Source organism: Perca flavescens, chromosome 19, assembly GCF_004354835.1.
Source record: "Perca flavescens isolate YP-PL-M2 chromosome 19, PFLA_1.0, whole genome shotgun sequence".
NCBI lineage: Eukaryota > Metazoa > Chordata > Actinopteri > Perciformes > Percidae > Perca > Perca flavescens.
In genome coordinates this window covers 1,092,479-1,111,695 of record NC_041349.1, presented here as the reverse complement: position 1 = coordinate 1,111,695, position 19,217 = coordinate 1,092,479, and the positions used below count along the sequence as shown (strand labels likewise).

Below are 19,217 nucleotides of genomic sequence, written 5' to 3'. Positions count from 1 at the left end.
AATGAATGGAATGATGCATTTTAAATATCGCTCGATCACGCAAATTTGACCGTGGGAAGCCCAAATGGTGATGGGGATTAAAATGGGATTAATAGTGCAGCCCTAGTGGAGGTGTTTAGACGCTAGTAATGTTATTAGTTTAAGTTAGCACACTGAAACAACCGAATCAGAGCGACACAGGAAGTTGTCTTTTGTTTTAAAGAGATGTATTGATGCAAAGTTCAAACATTAAAAATACCATACATCAAATCATTAAATGATTATGTAGGCTGTATCTTACATTGCCAGAAGTGCAAGTTAAATGTAGTTGTTCTAGGATACTGGAGCTTTTAGTTGCATTGTGTTTGATATCTAGTATCAGCTAAAATCACTTTTTATTGAGTTTCCTGTTAATGAAATGCTCTGAGTGAATTTAAGCTGAGCTTTTATTGTGAAGGGACGACACTGAATAGCGTTATGAATATGTGTGTAATATTGTTACATAATATTAATAATATTGTGTTATGGTAGGGTTTGTTTTTATTCCCAGTTTAATATAATGCTCTTTTCTCCAAACTACTCTAAGTTCATGTTGTACCCAGGAGGCCGAGGGTGAAGTTGGATGAACGATTCTGGAGATATTTAGACACACACACACACACACACACACACACACACACACACACACACACACACACACACACACACACACACACACACACACACACACACACACACACACACACACACACACACACATACACTTACACACACACACAGAGGGACCTTGAGTTATAGATAGATAAACATGCAGTTCAGGGAGTGAACAGTCTGCTGACTTCAGTCTGTCCTCATTGGCTGGAGGGGGTGTCCATTTGAAAAGGTTTCCATGGAAACCAGAGCAGTCCTCAGCTGCATCTGTTTTCACATTAACACCGAGCACATTATCAGACTGGATGTAAAGGGACAGATCCTCAATATCTCTGCATGCTTTGATTTGGACTGAACAGAATCCAGAGTGAGTCCAGCAGCCCCAGTGGAGATCTGAGAGGAATGGAGGAGGACAACCAGAACCAGGAGCAGCAGAGCAACCAGGTCCCCAGGAGACCAGCAGCAGACTGGGACTCTGATACCAACCAGGTCCCCAGGAGACCAGCAGCAGACTGGGACTCTGATACCAACGAGGTCCCCAGGAGACCAGCAGCAGACTGGGACTCTGATACCAACGAGGTCCCCAGGAGACCAGCAGCAGACTGGGACTCTGATACCAACGAGGTCCCCAGGAGACCAGCAGCAGACTGGGACTCTGATAGCAGCCATGTTCAGGTCAGTGTTCAGGACACAACAACCACTCTAAATCACAGAGGGCTATTTGTAATGACACAGTGAGAGAAAGCGTGGCGTGTGGTGTGAATCTTCACTGATCTCCCCATTCGATACCATTATCATGTCAGAGAGTTTATATCTCGATGCGTCAAATACATTTTTCTATTAAACATTTTGCAGCGCTCTAATATTAAATAACTTGGACACATAAAACTATACAGCACTGAGCACATGGCACTTCCTGAATGTGCAAAACATAACAGAATATGTAAACAGAACAGAAATATTGTTATGCCTACATTACATTGTGAACAATGGATTATGAACCGGACGATTATCGATGCAGCATCGGCCATGTCCACGATTCGATGCATCGATTATTTGATTAATTTCAAAACCTCTAATGCGTAAGCAGCCTAAAAATATACATGTACTGACTACTGCTGTGAACTGAAGCCGTCCTAGTCAGACCATCCAAGGATTAGGCTACTAATCATTTACACACATTAACCATTGTCCTATTTGTCTTAAAAGACAGCAGAAGATAATGTTACTCTAGACTATGACATAACTCGACGTTATCAGCAACCATTCCTCCAATGTCCCAAAGGCTCATTGTGTTTAATAATATGATTACTAATCTAAAACTTTTGACCGGTAGTGTACACACACACACACACACACACACACAGATACACACAAACAGAGAGACAGACAGACATACAGACACACAAACACACACACACATATACACACACACACACACACACACACACAGATATACACACACATACACACAGATACACACACAGACACACCGACACACACAGACACACACACACACAAACAGAAAGACACACACACACACACACACACACACACACACACACACACCCACACACACACACACACACACACACACACACACACACACACATGCACACACACACACACACAGACACACCGACACACACAGACACACACACACACAAACAGAAAGACACACACACACACACACACACACACACACACACACATGCACACACACACACACACACACAAAACACACACACACACACACATGCACACACAGACACGTGTACTAGGCCTTGGCCACATAGTTATCTGTGTGACATCATGTAGTGTGGTGATGGTGTGATGTGTTTAAGTGTAGCTTCCTCCATGCATTATGAGGTGTTTACGTGGTTGACCATCCTAAATAATAAAGGAGGTGTTACATGTTACATGAACAGACTCCATGTTGGTTCCATGAGGAATGAAGTCGGACTCTTTCTGTCACTGCACACCTTCACTTTCCTCCACACGCACCTCTGCAAGTACTGTGATATGAATGAAACGTTTTTGAAATATGGATTTCTTTCAACCAAATTGCCCCAAAATAACTTGGATGCATGCAGGTATGTTGTAGGAACCCATACAGTGTTCTCCGCAGGTAAAATTAATTATTACTTTCATTGAATTTTGGGTGTTTTTGTTCAATTTTATAGCGTTTGACATAAACCAGTCTGTGATTCACACAACAGATTACTCAAAATAGTCCATAATTTCTGCTTTTTTTCCAAACTCAAAAATTAGGTATGATTTAATTTAAATCATGTGTATTGACCATGAATAAAGAAAGTGAATGAGATGTCAGAAAAAGTGCCAGAAAAAGTAGTACAGTATCTATAATTTTGACTCAGAATGACAACAAGTTCATGGTGGAGGAGAAGACAACACAAGGGTTGAAATGATAAATACTTTTTAGTTTCTGGAAAATATTCCATCATTGCAATGAACGGGTAACCTGACTCCTCCAGATGGATCACTTCCCATTAGCTCGGCATATCCATCTGGGAACTTTCCGTTGAAGAGCTTTTGGGAAGGGGCGAAAATCCTGGTTAGCTGATTGGATAAACCATCTGTCTATCACCACCTATAGTTGGTGATAGACGGGCCAAATCAACCAATCAGATGAAACTCTTGCCGAAACCAGTCGGGAGAAGAGCCAAAACATCTCTGATAAAAGCCTCCAGTGCCGTTTTTTGCTCTTCCTCCGATGAAGGAATACTTTCTAATTCAGATAAAACTTGTTGGGTTAACGGCTTCAAATTTTCTCTCTCTCAAGATGCCAGACTGATCTGCGAGTAGAAAACTGGAGCTCGCCAGATCAGGACGCTCTCACCAGGCTAATGAACGGGCACTTCACCCAAAAGAAGAAAGAACATTTCAAACTCTTTATTATACAAGTACGCGTAAAGAATATTCCTCAAGATGCCTATAGAGTAAAGGGTGACAATCTTTCGGGTATGGGAGTCAATTTTACTGTTGGTAACGTGATAGGGTCAGAATAGAGCATCAAGGGAGGAGAAATGTGTTTTGAGTGTGAGAAGATCTCCGTTAGGAATTACGTAATGACGTAATACGTAATACCTGTAGGCCTAGACCTGTAGGTAATGCATGTTACGTAGGTCTGTAGGTAATGCATGTTACCTAGACCTGCAGGTAATGCATGTTACGTAGACCTGCAGGTAATGCATGTTAGTATGTTACCTAGACCTGCAGGTAATGCATGTTACCTAGACCTGCAGGTAATGCATGTTAGTATGTTACCTAGACCTGCAGGTAATGCATGTTACGTAGGTCTGTAGGTAATATATTGCTAAGAAAGCCAGACAGCGCCTTTTCTTTTTACGTAGACTTCGAGAGTTTACTCAAAATACTAAGATTTTATTGAATTTTTACTATTGTGTAATTGAGAGTGTCCTAACCAGTTGTATTACTGTGTGGTTTGGTAATCTCACTCAAAAAGAGAAGAAGGCTCTGAATAAAGTGGTTCGCTCAGCCAGCAGAATTATTGGCTGCACTTTTCCGCTCCTGGAGTTCACATATAAAGCTAGACTCTTGAATCGAGCTTTACAACTGGCTAATGATGCCTCAGGTCATCCAGCAGGGGCTTTCTTTGAGAGGCTTCCCTCAGGGAGAAGGTATCGTTCTGCCAAATGTTCTACTGATCGCCATTTACACAGTTTCTTTCCACAAGCTGTGATTGCTTTGAACAAAGCATCTTAAACTAGGCACTTTAAAATTTATGTATGGATTTCATTGTATAGTATTTTTATACTGAGCATTTTAATATTGAGGCTTCATGTGGCTTTGTTTGTCTGTTTTGATGTTTGTGTCCTCTGATGTGTTGACTTTGCACTTTTGAGCTACTTGCAAATTTTTTTCCAATGCAGGTTACACTGCAAATGGCTAATAAAGTGAATCTGAATCTGAATCTGTTAGTATGTTACCTAGACCTGCAGGTAATACATGTTACCTAGACCTGCAGGTAATACATGTTACCTAGACCTGCAGGTAATACATGTTACCTAGACCTGCAGGTAATACATGTTACCTAGACCTGCAGGTAATACATGTTACCTAGACCTGCAGGTAATACATGTTACCTAGACCTACATGTAATGCATGTTACCTAGACCTGCAGGTAATACATGTTACCTAGACCTACATGTAATGCATGTTACCTAGACCTGCAGGTAATACATGTTACCTAGACCTGCAGGTAATACATGTTACCTAGACCTGCAGGTAATACATGTTACCTAGACCTGCAGGTAATACATGTTACCTAGACCTGCAGGTAATACATGTTACCTAGACCTGCAGGTAATACATGTTACCTAGACCTGCAGGTAATACATGTTACCTAGACCTGCAGGTAATACATGTTACCTACATCGACAGACCACGTCTCTTTTTCTTTCTCTCTTTTCCGCTGGGTGGCCTGTTCGTGAATACTGTCTGATAACTTTAGACAACATAGGGAACCAAACGGGAGTGGGACGGGATTCAGGAGTCTTTCTCTCAGGATTTTATAGGACAGGATCTTTTTTTTTTTTTTGGGGGGAGTCACGTGATCGTAATATGACAGGAGTATTTTCGTGGGCTCGGGATGGGATGGGAGAGACATTTGATTCCTGTATCACCCTCTACTATGGAGTGCTAATTAATGGCCTATTGGATAGCCACTACACAAGTCTTCTTCACTATGTTCTCTTGAGAGAGCGCGTGGAACAATAATCAAACTTTTTCATGGATCATTTCCCTCTTAAACTACCGGGGGGTTTCCACGGACTCTTATAAAGTATTAAATGTTGATAAATCAAACAAACAAACATTTAAAAAGTGTTGAACCCCATTTTGCATGGTACTATTACAGTTTGTTTTTTAACCATCCTGTTGTCCTCGGGTCTAATCTGACCCATTCTCACAAAGTTTCTACATCAGAAATTTGGCCAAATTGTCAAATAAGATAATGTGGATGGTTCTGTACATTGCTTTTCACAAGTCAAATAAATAATCAGTTCACTACTTTTATTTATGGATGTCCTGAGGTCTTAGTAAATTGGCATAAAATTAAAATGTGGACAAATTGAAATATTTGGCTGTTACTCTGGACCCTTACCTTTAAGAGAGAGAGAGAGGGATTGTCATGCCTCTACCCATCAGTCACTAACACACTACAGATGTCCTCATGTTGTTAACACATTATTGTTTCACATGTAGCCAACACGTTAACAACACGTTGATTTCATGTAATTCTGAGCCATTTCATAACTTGCCAACAAACCATTTCTGTATGCCTGGGGTGTTTAGTGTAGGATAATTTTGTGTAGAGGCCTTAGAGTAATGAATGACTTTGTCTCTCTGCTCTTTTGGGCTGTCAGAATGCCATCTGGTCTGATACAGCTGAAGCGAGTACCGGATCACAAAAAAATTAAGATTCTCATGACCCAGAAGAGCAGAAGACAACAATGGAGTTGTGTGTAAAGTATTTTTCTCAATAGTAAGAAGTGAAAAACTGAGCCAGTAAGTGACCTTGCTTCTCACCGCTTTATTTGTCTGCAGAAGATAAGGCATGCACAGTATGCACATCATAAACCATTTTGTAGCAGTGTATGTATTTGATGAACAGAATGCGAGCATAAAGTACCCCAAATAGTGACAAGCTGTCTTTTGGGCCTGGGAGCGGAGAGAACAGGTGTATTTCATGGCATTACGCGGCTTTGCTTTAACGATCTCCCTGAGAACCCAAGAGATCTGGAGCATGTCCAGATGATAGCAGCGTCAAACACCGAATGGAGAAGGAAGAGCTAGAAGAAGATAAAAGAGTGAGGGAAGTGGTGAGACGAGAATTAGACACAGAAAGACTGTTGGAATTAGGGCAAGAGATGATTGTCTTGAATTAAATCTAATTCCTTATGCATAAGCTGTAACTACTTGCAATATTGTCAATAAAGATGATTGGGTAACACATTATAATAACCATCATTAAAGGTCCCATATGGTTTGTCACATAGTGGCCCTGTGGTTCGCTCCATAGGGTTTGTCACGTAGTGGACACATGGTACGCTCCATATGGTTTGTCACATAGTGGCCCTGTGGTTCGCTCCATAGGGTTTGTCACGTAGTGGACATGGTATGCTCCATAGGGTTTGTCACGCTCCATAGGGTTTGTCACGTAGTGGACACATGGTACGCTCCATAGGGTTTGTCACGTAGTGGACACATGGTATGCTCCATAGGGTTTGTCATGTAGTGGCCCCGTAGTACACTACATATGGTTTGTCACGTAGTGGACACATGGTACGCTCCATAGGGTTTGTCACGTAGTGGACACATGGTACGCTCCATAGGGTTTGTCATGTAGTGGCCCCGTGGTACGCTCCATAGGGTTTGTCACGTAGTGGACACATGGTACGCTCCATAGGGTTTGTCACGTAGTGGACACATGGTACGCTCCATATGGTTTGTCACGTAGTGGCCCAGTAGTACACTACATAGGGTTTGTCACGTAGTGGACACATGGTACGCTCCATAGGGTTTGTCACGTAGTGGCCCTGTGGTACGCTCCATAGGGTTTGTCACGTAGTGGACACATGGTACGCTCCATAGGGTTTGTCACGTAGTGGACACATGGTATGCTCCATATGGTTTGTCATGTAGTGGCCCTGTGGTACGCCCCAGAGGGTTTGTAACGTAGTGGACACATGGTACGCTCCACATGTCGAAATATGCACAACTAACATGTGTCAGTGGCACGGTAACTGGCCAATGAAAGATGATCATTATAGTGTTACAAGCTCTAATCAAACACAACTAAGCCACGCAGCCAACGGACAGGACGCAGGCACCACAGAATAAACTGAATATTGCATGCTTATTGCGACATTTTCGATATAATATTGCAATAACGATAGAGTCGATATATCTTGCACCGAGTTCGGAGGGAGGCAGGGGGCCCTGGAACCTGTTAACCCTGTTAACATAGTAGGGATCTGGAGCCTTTTGAATTAATCTGTACTTATTGTGACATTTTCAATATAAAATTGCGCAACGTGATATCGCGATAACGATATTAAGTCGATATATCGTGCACCCCTAGACCAGGCTAACAGCCAGGATTTATTAATCCTGGAGCCTTTTGTGTTCACTGAGCAGGGCTTTTACCTTATTCAGGTATGCACCGAATCCAGGATTCGGCTTCTGATGCGGCTGAATATTGGGATTTTTGACGGGGTTCTGTTTCTGCTGAACCTTAGATTTTTTTTCCCCAACGAACCCTACGCATGCACTATGCGCGCTACACTGGTCGACATAATGACGCCGGCGTTGATTATGGGAAGGTGTTTACGTAGGTGGAACGTTCAGTGCAGTAGGCTGTGAGAAAGTGGACATGGAACTGGTGAGAAGAAAAAGTTGTTTGGCAGAACATTCAGTCAAAAGAAAGCCATTCAAGTCCAGCTACATGTTCAATCTGCAATGCCGATTTGTCTTGTGGTGGCAAGGTATCATGGGAAAATTACATTAAAATGTGACCTTTTTCTTTTGTCTCTTTTTAAGATTGATTCTCTCAAGATGAAATAAAAGGGCAGCTTGAAACTATTGTGTGACAGAAATGACCGAAAAATGTATAAAGTTCACTGAGAACTATCTCTCAGCACATTCTGTTCCCAAGGCAGATAGAGCTAAAACAGGAACTTCACCTTGGGGGAGATAGTGGGCTAAAGGAGCAGAAGAAGTCAGATGAAATCAGATATTTCTGTTATTTAGACTGTCTGCTAATAGTGCTGAGTCATGCTTATCAAGAAAGGGTGTACCTTGTATTCTGAAGTGTATAAAAACACAGTGCATTCATTCGATGAAACACGTTTCCACACTGTACTGATGTGCTTTGTGAAATTGTTATTCCTGCTTGCAAGTATACAATAAAATACAAAGACCAAACTTGGTTTCAATTCTCAACTCTCTTATTTTTGTTTCACTCTCAAAAACACTATGTTGCAAAAGAAACTTCCCCAACAAAGGACTCTAAAGAATACACAGCACGGCTGCTGTTACAACATTTGGTCTGAAACATCCGAAAGAATATGAGTTGTGCATGAAGGAATCTCCAGACAGCAGCCAGAATGCAGCAACTACAGGTACAGCAAAGGAAGGACAGTCCCTGTTTACTTCATTCATGTGTTTACTGGGTTCATGGACTGAGGATGGGGGGAGGATTCGGTATTTGGTTTCGGCAGAATCTTAACCAGTGGATTCGGTATTCAGCCGAACCCCAAAAATCTGGATTTGGTGCATCCCTAACCTTATTATTATTATTAGCCTATATTAAAATACAACAGGTACATATTGCTGTCCTGTTATTATTTTAACATTGTGACCATTGCTGGATTTCAGGACAAGAAAGGAATGGAGGAGGGCAACCAGAACCAGGAGCAGCGGAGCAACAAGGTCTCCAGGAGACCAGCAGCAGACTGGAACTCTGATACCAACAAGGTCCCCAGAAGACAAGCAGCAGACTGGGACTCTGATACCAACAAGGTCCCCAGAAGACCAGCAGCAGACTCAGACTCTGATAGCAGCGATGTTCAGGTCAGTGTTCAGGACACAACAACCACTCTAAGAAACCAGGAAGAGAGTCAAGGCTCCGTGGATGATCTGATCATTCTGTTGTTAGAAATCAATTATGGAGAAAGGAAGTTGTAGGAGCCCATTTAAGTTATTGAGTAAATGTCTCTGAAGGAAAGGCTGGACTACAATAGAGCTGTTTGGAGCAGTTTGTGAACAGTGTTTTCTGTTGGAGATGGTAAGTCCCTTTGGGGGGGACTTTGGGCTTTTTCACTTTCTAAATCTATTACATGCACAAAAAAGATATATAACACAATAAAGGAAAGGGAAACAGCATAATATGATCACTTTAAGGCAAGGAGTAGGTTACAACTGTTAATTTGTGCAAATGATTTGTAGCCTAACTCCTTGAATGGTATGATTATGATTTTTTCAGACCAGTGGTCAGTAAATGTATAGTTTTAGGGTGCTCACACATTCAGGCTGTCCGTGATCATTTTACAACTTGCCTGAAAAATGTAGAATATTTTGGAACTTAGAAAAATTATAAAGAGTACATTTGCTTCCATAATAGCATGTCTGCAACCTGCATGTTTTCCTTCATTTTGTCATAAATTATTGTATGAAGAGTTAAAATTGTGAGACCAAGTCTAGGGTTTAAAGATGTTTTTCACTAACTCTCTCTCTTTCTCTTCCTCACTCTCTTTGTCTGTTGCTATAGAAACGGAGAGGAAGAATAGGACCCAAATGTCACCACTGTCAACACTGTGACAAATCCTTCACATCATCTGCATATTTAAAGATTCATCAGAGAATTCATACTGGAGACAAACCTTACAGCTGTGACCAATGTGGGGCAGCTTTCATACAACAGAATACCCTAAAAAAACATCAACGCATTCATACTGGAGATAAACCACACATCTGTGATCAATGTGGGAAAACGTTTTCTCATAGTAGTACCCTAAATCAACATCAACATATTCACACTGGATATAAACCTTACAGCTGTGATCAATGTGGGAAAACGTTTTCTAGGAGTGGTAACCTTAAAAGACACCAGCGCATTCACACTGGAGATAAACCTCACCGCTGTGATCTGTGTGAGAAAATGTTCATAACTCTAGAAGAGGCTGGAAGCCACCGACGTGTTCACACCAGAGAGACGCCGTACTGGTGTGAACAATGTGGGAAAATGTTTTCTCACAATAGTCATCTTATAACACACAAGCGCATCCACACTGGTGAGAAGCCGTACAGCTGTGATCAATGTGGGGCAGCTTTTTCTCAGAGTAGTACCCTTAAATCTCACCTGCGCATTCACACTGGAGAGAAGCCATACTGGTGTGAACAATGTGGAAAAACGTTTTCTCATAGCAGTCACCTTAAAACTCACCAGCGCCTTCACACTGGAGAGAAGCCGTACTCATGTGAACAATGTGGGAAAAGTTTTTCTCAGAATAGTAGCCTTAAAGCTCACCAGCGCCTTCACACTGCCTCGTAGTGAACATGTTTCAGAGCTAAGCTGTTCCCTCCTGCCTCCTCCTCATGCCCTGATAGCTGAGTTGTTATATTCTGATCTTCTCTCCATATTGAAGGCTGACCAGCAGTAACTTGATCTTCTGAACAGTATGTACACTACTGGTCAAAAGTTTTGGAACACCCCAATATTTGCACGTTTTTAATTGAAATTCATGCAGTTCAATGTCTTATTGTACTCTGAAATGAAAGAATAGAACAAATAAATAATTAAAAAAGAAATCATGGAATCAATTTATAAACCAAAATGTATTCTAAATATTTAACTCATCAAAGTAGCCCCCTTTGGCAAATATAACAGCTGAACACACTCGTGGCATTCTTTCTACAATGTTGAGAGAAAATCCCGCACACTGACCATTACGCAAGCAATAATTTATTTAGAAAAATACAACGTTTCGGTCCCAGACCTTCATCAGGTAAATTCACACATTCACCTCAACCATAGCCTAAAATAGTTTGGTTGACTAATCAGGACCAATCGAGTCCAGCCGTTGAATGACGTCATCCATTCACAAAAGTGGCACTCCCATCACAAACTTTGAAGGCAGAAAAAAGTAAGTACCACTCAATGCGGGGGCATTTGTGTTCAGGATACAGTGAAATATGAGGCAGAAATTCTTGCACAGCTTTCTAATAAGAACTTTTATAAGCGACTAAAATCGGACCCGACTAGTACTTATCAAAAGGAAGTGTGGAACTATTTAGAAAAAGCTAGAGAAAATACTTGGTTATCTAAAGCTCAGTTTGAATTCCTTTATTGCCAGCACCCAATACGCCCTGTTTTCTATACACTTCCAAAAGTGCACAAATCCTTGATGACCCTCCAGGTCGTCCAATAGTGGCCCAGATTGATTCCCTATTGGCTCCTTTGTCTGAGTTTGTTGACTGGTACATTAAGCCCTATGTGCATACATTACCGGCTTATATAAAAGATACCACTGACTTCATTAATAAGATCTCAAGTGTAACTGATTTACCTAATGAAGTCATTCTAGTCACACTAGATATTGCTAGTCTCTACACAAACATACCGCACGATTGTGGCCTGGAAGCTTTGGACTTTTATTTAAAAGACCGGGACAACACGGTTATTCCACCCAATGAGTTTTTAATCGACCTAACTGCTTTTGTGATGAAGAAAAACTATTTTATGTTTAATGGGGATTTTTATCTACAGGTGTCTGGTACAAGTATGGGATCCATTTGTGCTCCCAATTACGCAAATTTGTTTGTGGGTTTTTTTGAAAAAAACTTTGTCATGAATGTTGAAAAAAACACAGAACTTGGAAATGGTACAGATATATTGATGACGTATTTTGTCTGTATCAAGGCACTACTGATGAACTACTCGATTTTGTTGCTTTACTGAACAGTTTTGATGATAATTTGAAGTTCACAATAGACTAAAGCCAGGAGAGGGTTCATTTTTTGGACATGTGGGTTTTTAAAAAGAATGCTTCACTGTCTGCTACATTATATCGAAAAGAGACTGATAAAAACACCCTTCTTTTGGCGAGTAGTTTTCATCCCACCCCACTAAAAAGAGGTTTACCAAAAAGCCAATTCTTTAGACTAGGAAGAATATGCGAGACTACTGAGGATTATATGTAAAGAGCAAATGAGATGAAAGACAGATTTGTACAGCAAGGCTATCCAATGGAATGGGTTGATAAAGCTTACAAAACAGCCCTGAGTAAACCTCGGTCATACTTGCTAAAGAAAAACAAGAAAAAAGAAAAGTGTTTTTCTGTCACTTGTATCACCACTTACTCTCCTCTCTCACATACCATACATCCTGTTTTTAAAAAACATTAGCATATTTTAAAATCGGATCCTGAACTTTTACATGTTGTGAATGATCTGCCTCTCTTTGTATATAAACGCGAGAAGAATCTCAGAGATCTTCTAGTTCACGCTGGTTTTGCGAGATACAAGCCAAGAAGAGCTTCGCAAAGATTATTAAGCCCATTACCTACTGGCAACTATCGTTGTGGAGGGTGTGCACAATGCAACAACACCTATAAGACACAGAACTTTCGCCATCCTCAAAACAACAAGATCTTTCCAATTAAGAGTGTCATCTCTTGTGCCTCCACTCATGTAGTGTACATTTTGATGTGTCCATGTGGTCTGGTGTATGTAGGCAAAACCATAAGGCAGTTAAAACAACGCATTAGCGAACATAAGAGTTCTATTCGTAGAAACGACCGGGATTACCCGGTTGCGATACACTTTAATGATTATAAGCATGACATCTCATCACTGCGCTTTTGTGGTATTGAACAAGTCAGTCTTCCAAAAAGAGGGGGCAATCATGATTTGCTACTAAAAAGACGCGAGGCATATTGGATATTCACTTTGCAGACGCTATCGCCAAAAGGTCTTAATGATGAATTTAATCTCAACATTATGTTGGGCTAATTTGATATTGATATATATGTCCTTTTTTACCTCCTTTTCTTACTAGTTATTATTTACTAGTTCTTTTTTCTTTATTAGTTTATCTTCCGTAAACTTCCTATTGTACATGAGAACATGGACTGTTACAGTATAGTCTAATTAGTGTGATGATCCACTTTTGAATGGACTATGTCCTCCTTGATTAAGTGTAGAAAAATATTGGGCTATGACAATGTACTGATCATCCATTGTTTTCAAGTGTATTGAGTGGTACTTACTTTTTTCTGCCTTCAAAGTTTGTGATGGGAGTGCCACTTTTGTGAATGGACGACGTCATTCAACGGCTGGACTCGATTGGTCCTGATTAGTCAACCAAACTATTTTAGGCTATGGTTGAGGTGAATGTGTGAATTTACCTGATGAAGGTCTGGGACCGAAACATTGTATTTTTCTAAATAAATTATTGCTTGCATAATGGTCAGTGTGCAGGATTTTCTTTCAACAATTTTTGATCTGTTACCTTTGATCATATCCTACGCACCTGCCCGACCAAAGAGGTGTGCAAAAAAGTTTTCTCACGTTGCACATTCTTTCTACAATGGAAATCAAATATTCTTCAGAAAGTTCTTCCCAACTCTGTTGCAGAAGTTCCCATAAATGTGTGGCACTTGTAGGTTGCTTTGCTTTCACTTTTCTGTCCAGTTCATCCCAAACCAGCTCAATGGGGTTTAAGTCTGGGGACTGTGCTGGCCTCTCCATGTTTTTAAGTTTACCATCTTGTTCTTTTTGCTAAGTTAGTTCTGGCATAGCTTGGACTTATGTTTTGGGTCATTATCTCGCTGTAGGATGAACCCCTGACCAACTAGACCCATACCAGAGGGTACTGCATGGCGCTGCAAAATGCTGTGGTAGCCGTTTTGGTTCAGGGTGCCTTTCACTCTGTACAAATCACCGACCCTGGATCCCGCAAAACAGCCCCAGACCATCACGCTCCTCCTCCATGTTTGACAGTTGATGTCACTCACTGAGGAACCATCCTTTCGCTTACTCGACGGCGTACAAAAATCCTGCGTGATGAACCAAACCGATTTTCTTATTCTGACGTCTTAGCAATGGCTTTCTTGCTGCAACTCGAAGTCTTCTCTTTCCAGTTGAAACTGAGACTTGCTTATTACGACCACTATTAAGCTGTGCTTGAAGCTGTTGTCCTGTGAGCCGCCTATCACGCAAGCTGTTGACTCTCAGAAACTTGTCTTCTGATTCTGTTGTGGCTTTGGGTCTGCCAGACCTCTTCCTGTCAGAGTCTCCCCCAGTTTCTAAGTGCCTTTTGATGGTGAAGAATACTGTACTCACTGACACATTGACTTTCTTCGCAATTTCTCTGTAGGAAAGATCAACATTCTTCAGTGTTATGATGGTCTGTCTCTCTTCTATTGTTAATTGCCTTTTTCATTTCAGATCAACACTCACAGTTCAGAATGCGTACAAACCGCAGATTAATTGGAAAGAGAAGCCATGATAGTGTTCACGTGAACATAGCATGTTAAAAGCAGTTTTATGTCCATTTGAACATAGCATGTTAAAAGCAGTTGTATGGTCACATAAACGTAGCATGTTAAAAGCAGTTTTATGTCCACGTGAACGTAGCATGTTAAAAGCAGTTGTATGGTCACGTAAACGTAGCATGTCAAAAGCAGTTTTATGTCGATGTCAACATAGCATGTCAAAAGCAGTTGTATGTTCACATGAATGTAGCATGTTGAAAGCAGTTGTATGTTCACGTGAACGTAGCATGTTAAAAGCAGTTGTATGGTCACGTGAACGTAGCATGTTAAAAGCAGTTGTATGGTCACGTGAACGTAGCATGTTAAAAGCAGTTGTATGTTCACGTGAACGTAGCATGTTAAAAGCAGTTGTATGTTCACATGAATGTAGCATGTTGAAAGCAGTTGTATGTTCACGTGAACGTAGCATGTTAAAAGCAGTTGTATGGTCACGTGAACGTAGCATGTTAAAAGCAGTTGTATGGTCACGTGAACGTAGCATGTTAAAAGCAGTTGTTTGTTCACGTGAACGTAGCATGTTAAAAGCAGTTGTATGGTCACGTGAACGTAGCATGTTAAAAGCAGTTGTATGGTCATGTGAACGTAGCATGTTAAAAGCAGTTGTATGGTCATGTGAACGTAGCATGTTAAAAGCAGTTGTATGGTCATGTGAACGTAGCATGTTAAAAGCAGTTGTATGGTCATGTGAACGTAGCATGTTAAAAGCAGTTGTATGGTCATGTGAACGTAGCATGTTAAAAGCAGTTGTATGGTCATGTGAACGTAGCATGTTAAAAGCAGTTGTATGGTCATGTGAACGTAGCATGTTAAAAGCAGTTGTATGGTCATGTGAACGTAGCATGTTAAAAGCAGTTGATAGAGACGGTCCTGGCTCCTGGAGGAGGCTGGCTGTTATGGCTGCCGCTGGCACCTCTACCTGTCTTAACTTTTTTTGAATCTGTAAACACAGTAGGATGTGTGGTTTAGAGTCAGGGATTGGACTGGGGTCTAACAGCTGATTCATCAATCGGAGAGACTAAACCCATTCAGATTACGGCTCATCTACAGTCTGTTGTTAATTAAAATCAGCAACAGATCACATGTAGAGCATTTTGACAGCTACTCTGACATAATTAAAACAACTGGAGACTGTGTAGGAGCCAATGTATGGTCTGATAACATTTTAATAAATGCAGAATCGGACCGAACAGGATGTGGGTGTTTTCTGGAAACGGCTGGAAACTGACTTGAGAGCTGATTTTTGTCACTGCCCCCGGCTGCTCTTGTCTACTTTACAGGAGAGTTCATCCTGAAGGAGCTTGTTGATTGGAGCGGGACCTGGTCTCTACCTCCAACCCTGAAGAAGCAATAATCAAGCTCACCTGCTTATAAATGTGGTGCCTGGTTGTAACTCATGTAGCTTACACACACTTCACATTCATAGTTCTTTTGTGTTCTGACACACTAGTTTTAGGGGTGCTGGTTTCGTTGTGTGTAAGTAGGACTTATTAGGGAGGTTTAGTTTCCGTGCCTGATTCTTTAGTTTAGTGATTAAGCTCTTATTTTTTAAAGAGTCCTCCTTTTCTTATATTTGTTTCTTTGTTTTAACCAGCACCCACTTGCCCTTTCTTTCCTTTGTAGTTTGTGCAACTGTGAATCTGTCAACTATGTTCTAAATTTTAACTTTAATACAATACTTTGCAACAGCTGGTTTTATGTAGCTTCCCTTTACCCTCTGAGCTGGGTGGTAACTCTGGCTCCAGAGCTCGTATCAGGGACAGGGGCGGTAGCTGAGTTACCCGAGAATAGGGCGCTTTGAGCCACTCATTTCGGCAGATGTTACGGTTAAGTTTAGCCAACAAAAAGTGAGAGTTATGCTGCGAAAATTAATTTTAGGCAGTCAAACAAGCTCATCTTATTATCTTATTTGTGTTAGATTAACAAGTATGGAGACTAGAAAATACAATTTCTGAATACACACACTCACACATACACACACACATTGGTCCAAACATTCCTCTCATCATTACTAACATATTTCTAATTTACTTTCATGAGCTCCACCCAACTGGCAGTTGGCCATTTTTAATTGTATGCTCTCACGTTATTGTTTTGTAGTTTAACATCATGTTTTCTTCTTTTGTGGACTTTTCATTTAATAATCTTTGACAGTTTATATTCACTGTTTGCATTTTCTGTGACTGAATGTGGTTTTAAATCTGTTGACGTTTGTTCAGACTGAAAGTAAAGACACTGATGATACCATACATCCTCTGACATCACACACAGACACACACACACACAAACAGAGACACACACACACACACACACACACACACACACACACACGGAGACAGAGACACACACATACACAGACACAGAGACACACACATACACACACATAGAGACACACACAGAGACACTGATGATGTCATACAAAGTCAGCCAAAAAAAGCAAACAGCTGATTTATTTATGTGAATAAGGTCAATGATTGAATTGTTTTAAATGTTTTGGAATGTGGAACAATTAAATGTAAATAAATGAAATAAAATGAGGCCACATGCTGATTATTAGTGACTTGATTTGGTGGATTTATTCTTCCTGTTGTGTCTGTGTTTAAACTCCTAATTAAAAGGTAACGTTTACGTCACTAAAAGTTCTGTTGTTGCTGCTGACAGATGCAGATTATTATTCTAAGTGTCTGACAACATTATGGGATGGATCCCTACAGAGATAGACCTTTTAGTTAAAGAGTAAGATCCTTTTAGTTTAACATGAAACAGCCCCGAAATCACCATCACCAAACTCCACCAGACTCCATGTAAATAATCAGGACTTTTAGCGTGTATAGAGCCAGCATATCTCCACCAGACTCCATGTAAATAATCAGGACTTTTAGCGTGTATTTTAGCATGGGTTTGGTGATGGTGCTAAAAGTCCTGATTATTTACATCGAGTCTGGTGGAGATATGCTGGCTCTATACACGCTAAAAGTCCTGATTATTTGCATGGAGTCTGGTGGAGATATGCTGGCTCTATACACGCTAAAAGTCCTGATTATTTACATGGAGTCTGGTGGAGATATGCTGGCTCTATACACACTAAAAGTCCTGATTATTTACATGGAGTCTGGTGGAGATATGCTGGCTCTATACACGCTAAAAGTCCTGATTATTTACATGGAGTCTGGTGGAGATATGCTGGCTCTATACACGCTAAAAGTCCTGATTATTTACATAGAGTCTGGTGGGTTTGGTCATAGGGTTACATTGCAGCTTGTTTCTTGTTTAATACTGGACCAGTATCATCAGTCCCACTGACTGACTCATGATGAATAACATATACTGGTGGTGCCCTCTGGTGGAGGAAACATGTCACTCACATTACTTACATACAGAAAATATAGATATACTTCATAGTATAACCCCCTCCATCCACTACATCACTCCTGTCCTCCAACAGCTCCACAGGCTCCCGGTCCAGTCCCGGTCCACTGGCTCCTGGTCCAGTCCTGGTCCAGTTCTGTATCCAGTTCAAAGGGCTGTTTACATTCAAGGCCATCCACAACCTCGTCGCCCCCATATTTGTCTGATCTCCTCCAGGTTCCCACTACCTCCTGCTTCCTCCATACACCTGTCTGTCCCTCTGCCTGTCTCACCACCATGGGGAGCAGAGCATTCAGCTGCTCTTCCTCCATACACCTGTCTGTCCCCTATGCCTGTCTCACCACCATGGGGATATAGGATTATGTTTTTGCTGATTTTAAATGTCTTATGTATCCCTGTACTGTGTCCTCGAGAGCCGAGAAAGACGCCTTTAAATAAAATGTATTATTATATATATTTAATTTTTTTTTAGTGTTGATTTAGAGAAGAGAAATGATCTTGGAAGTGAAGGTGTTCCTCACCTGTGATTGGTTGGAGAGTCACCAAACACACAGACAGACAGGAAGGACAGGGACGGTGTGTGTGTGTGTGTGTGTGTGTGTGTGTGTCTCTGTGTGTGTAATTGTGTGTCTGTGTGTGTTTGTGTCTCTGTGTGTGTCTGTGTGTGTGTTTGTGTCTCTGTGTGTGTCTGAGTGTGTCTGTGTGTGTGTCTGTTTGTGTCTGTGTGTGTTTGTGTCTGTGTGTGTGTTTGTGTCTGTGTGTGTGTTTGTGTCTGTGTGTGTTTGTGTCTGTGTGTGTGTTTGTGTGTCTCTGAGTGTGTCTGTGTGTGTGTGTTTCTGTGTGTAATGTGAGTGTCTGTGTGTGTTTCTGTGTGTGTGTGTGTCTGTGTGTGTGTGTAATGTGTGCTATGTGGTATGTAGGTATATATATATATATATATATATATATATATATATCCTCTCTCTCTCTCGCTCTCGTATATGAAGTCTGTCATTTAAACCTAAAAATTAACATTTTTGTGTTGCCGGGCGTAACTCAGAGTCCTAAAATATTCTGGTTTCTAACGGAAACAGGGCGAGGGGCGGGGCCTGTGCTCTGCGAGGTCAGACACGACAGAGACAT

The 19,217-nt window shown here is 41.1% G+C and overlaps 1 protein-coding gene and 1 pseudogene across 1 annotated transcript in view; one reads left to right on the top strand and one right to left on the bottom strand.

Annotated features, from left to right (window-relative positions):
* LOC114546086 (zinc finger protein 208-like) overlaps nucleotides 1-10,960 on the top strand; it is a 110,600-nt pseudogene extending 99,640 nt beyond the window's left edge.
* The window catches only part of LOC114546103 (zinc finger protein 721-like), a 1,066,380-nt gene that overhangs the window by 963,981 nt on the left and 83,182 nt on the right, over nucleotides 1-19,217 (bottom strand). The window lies entirely within an intron of this gene.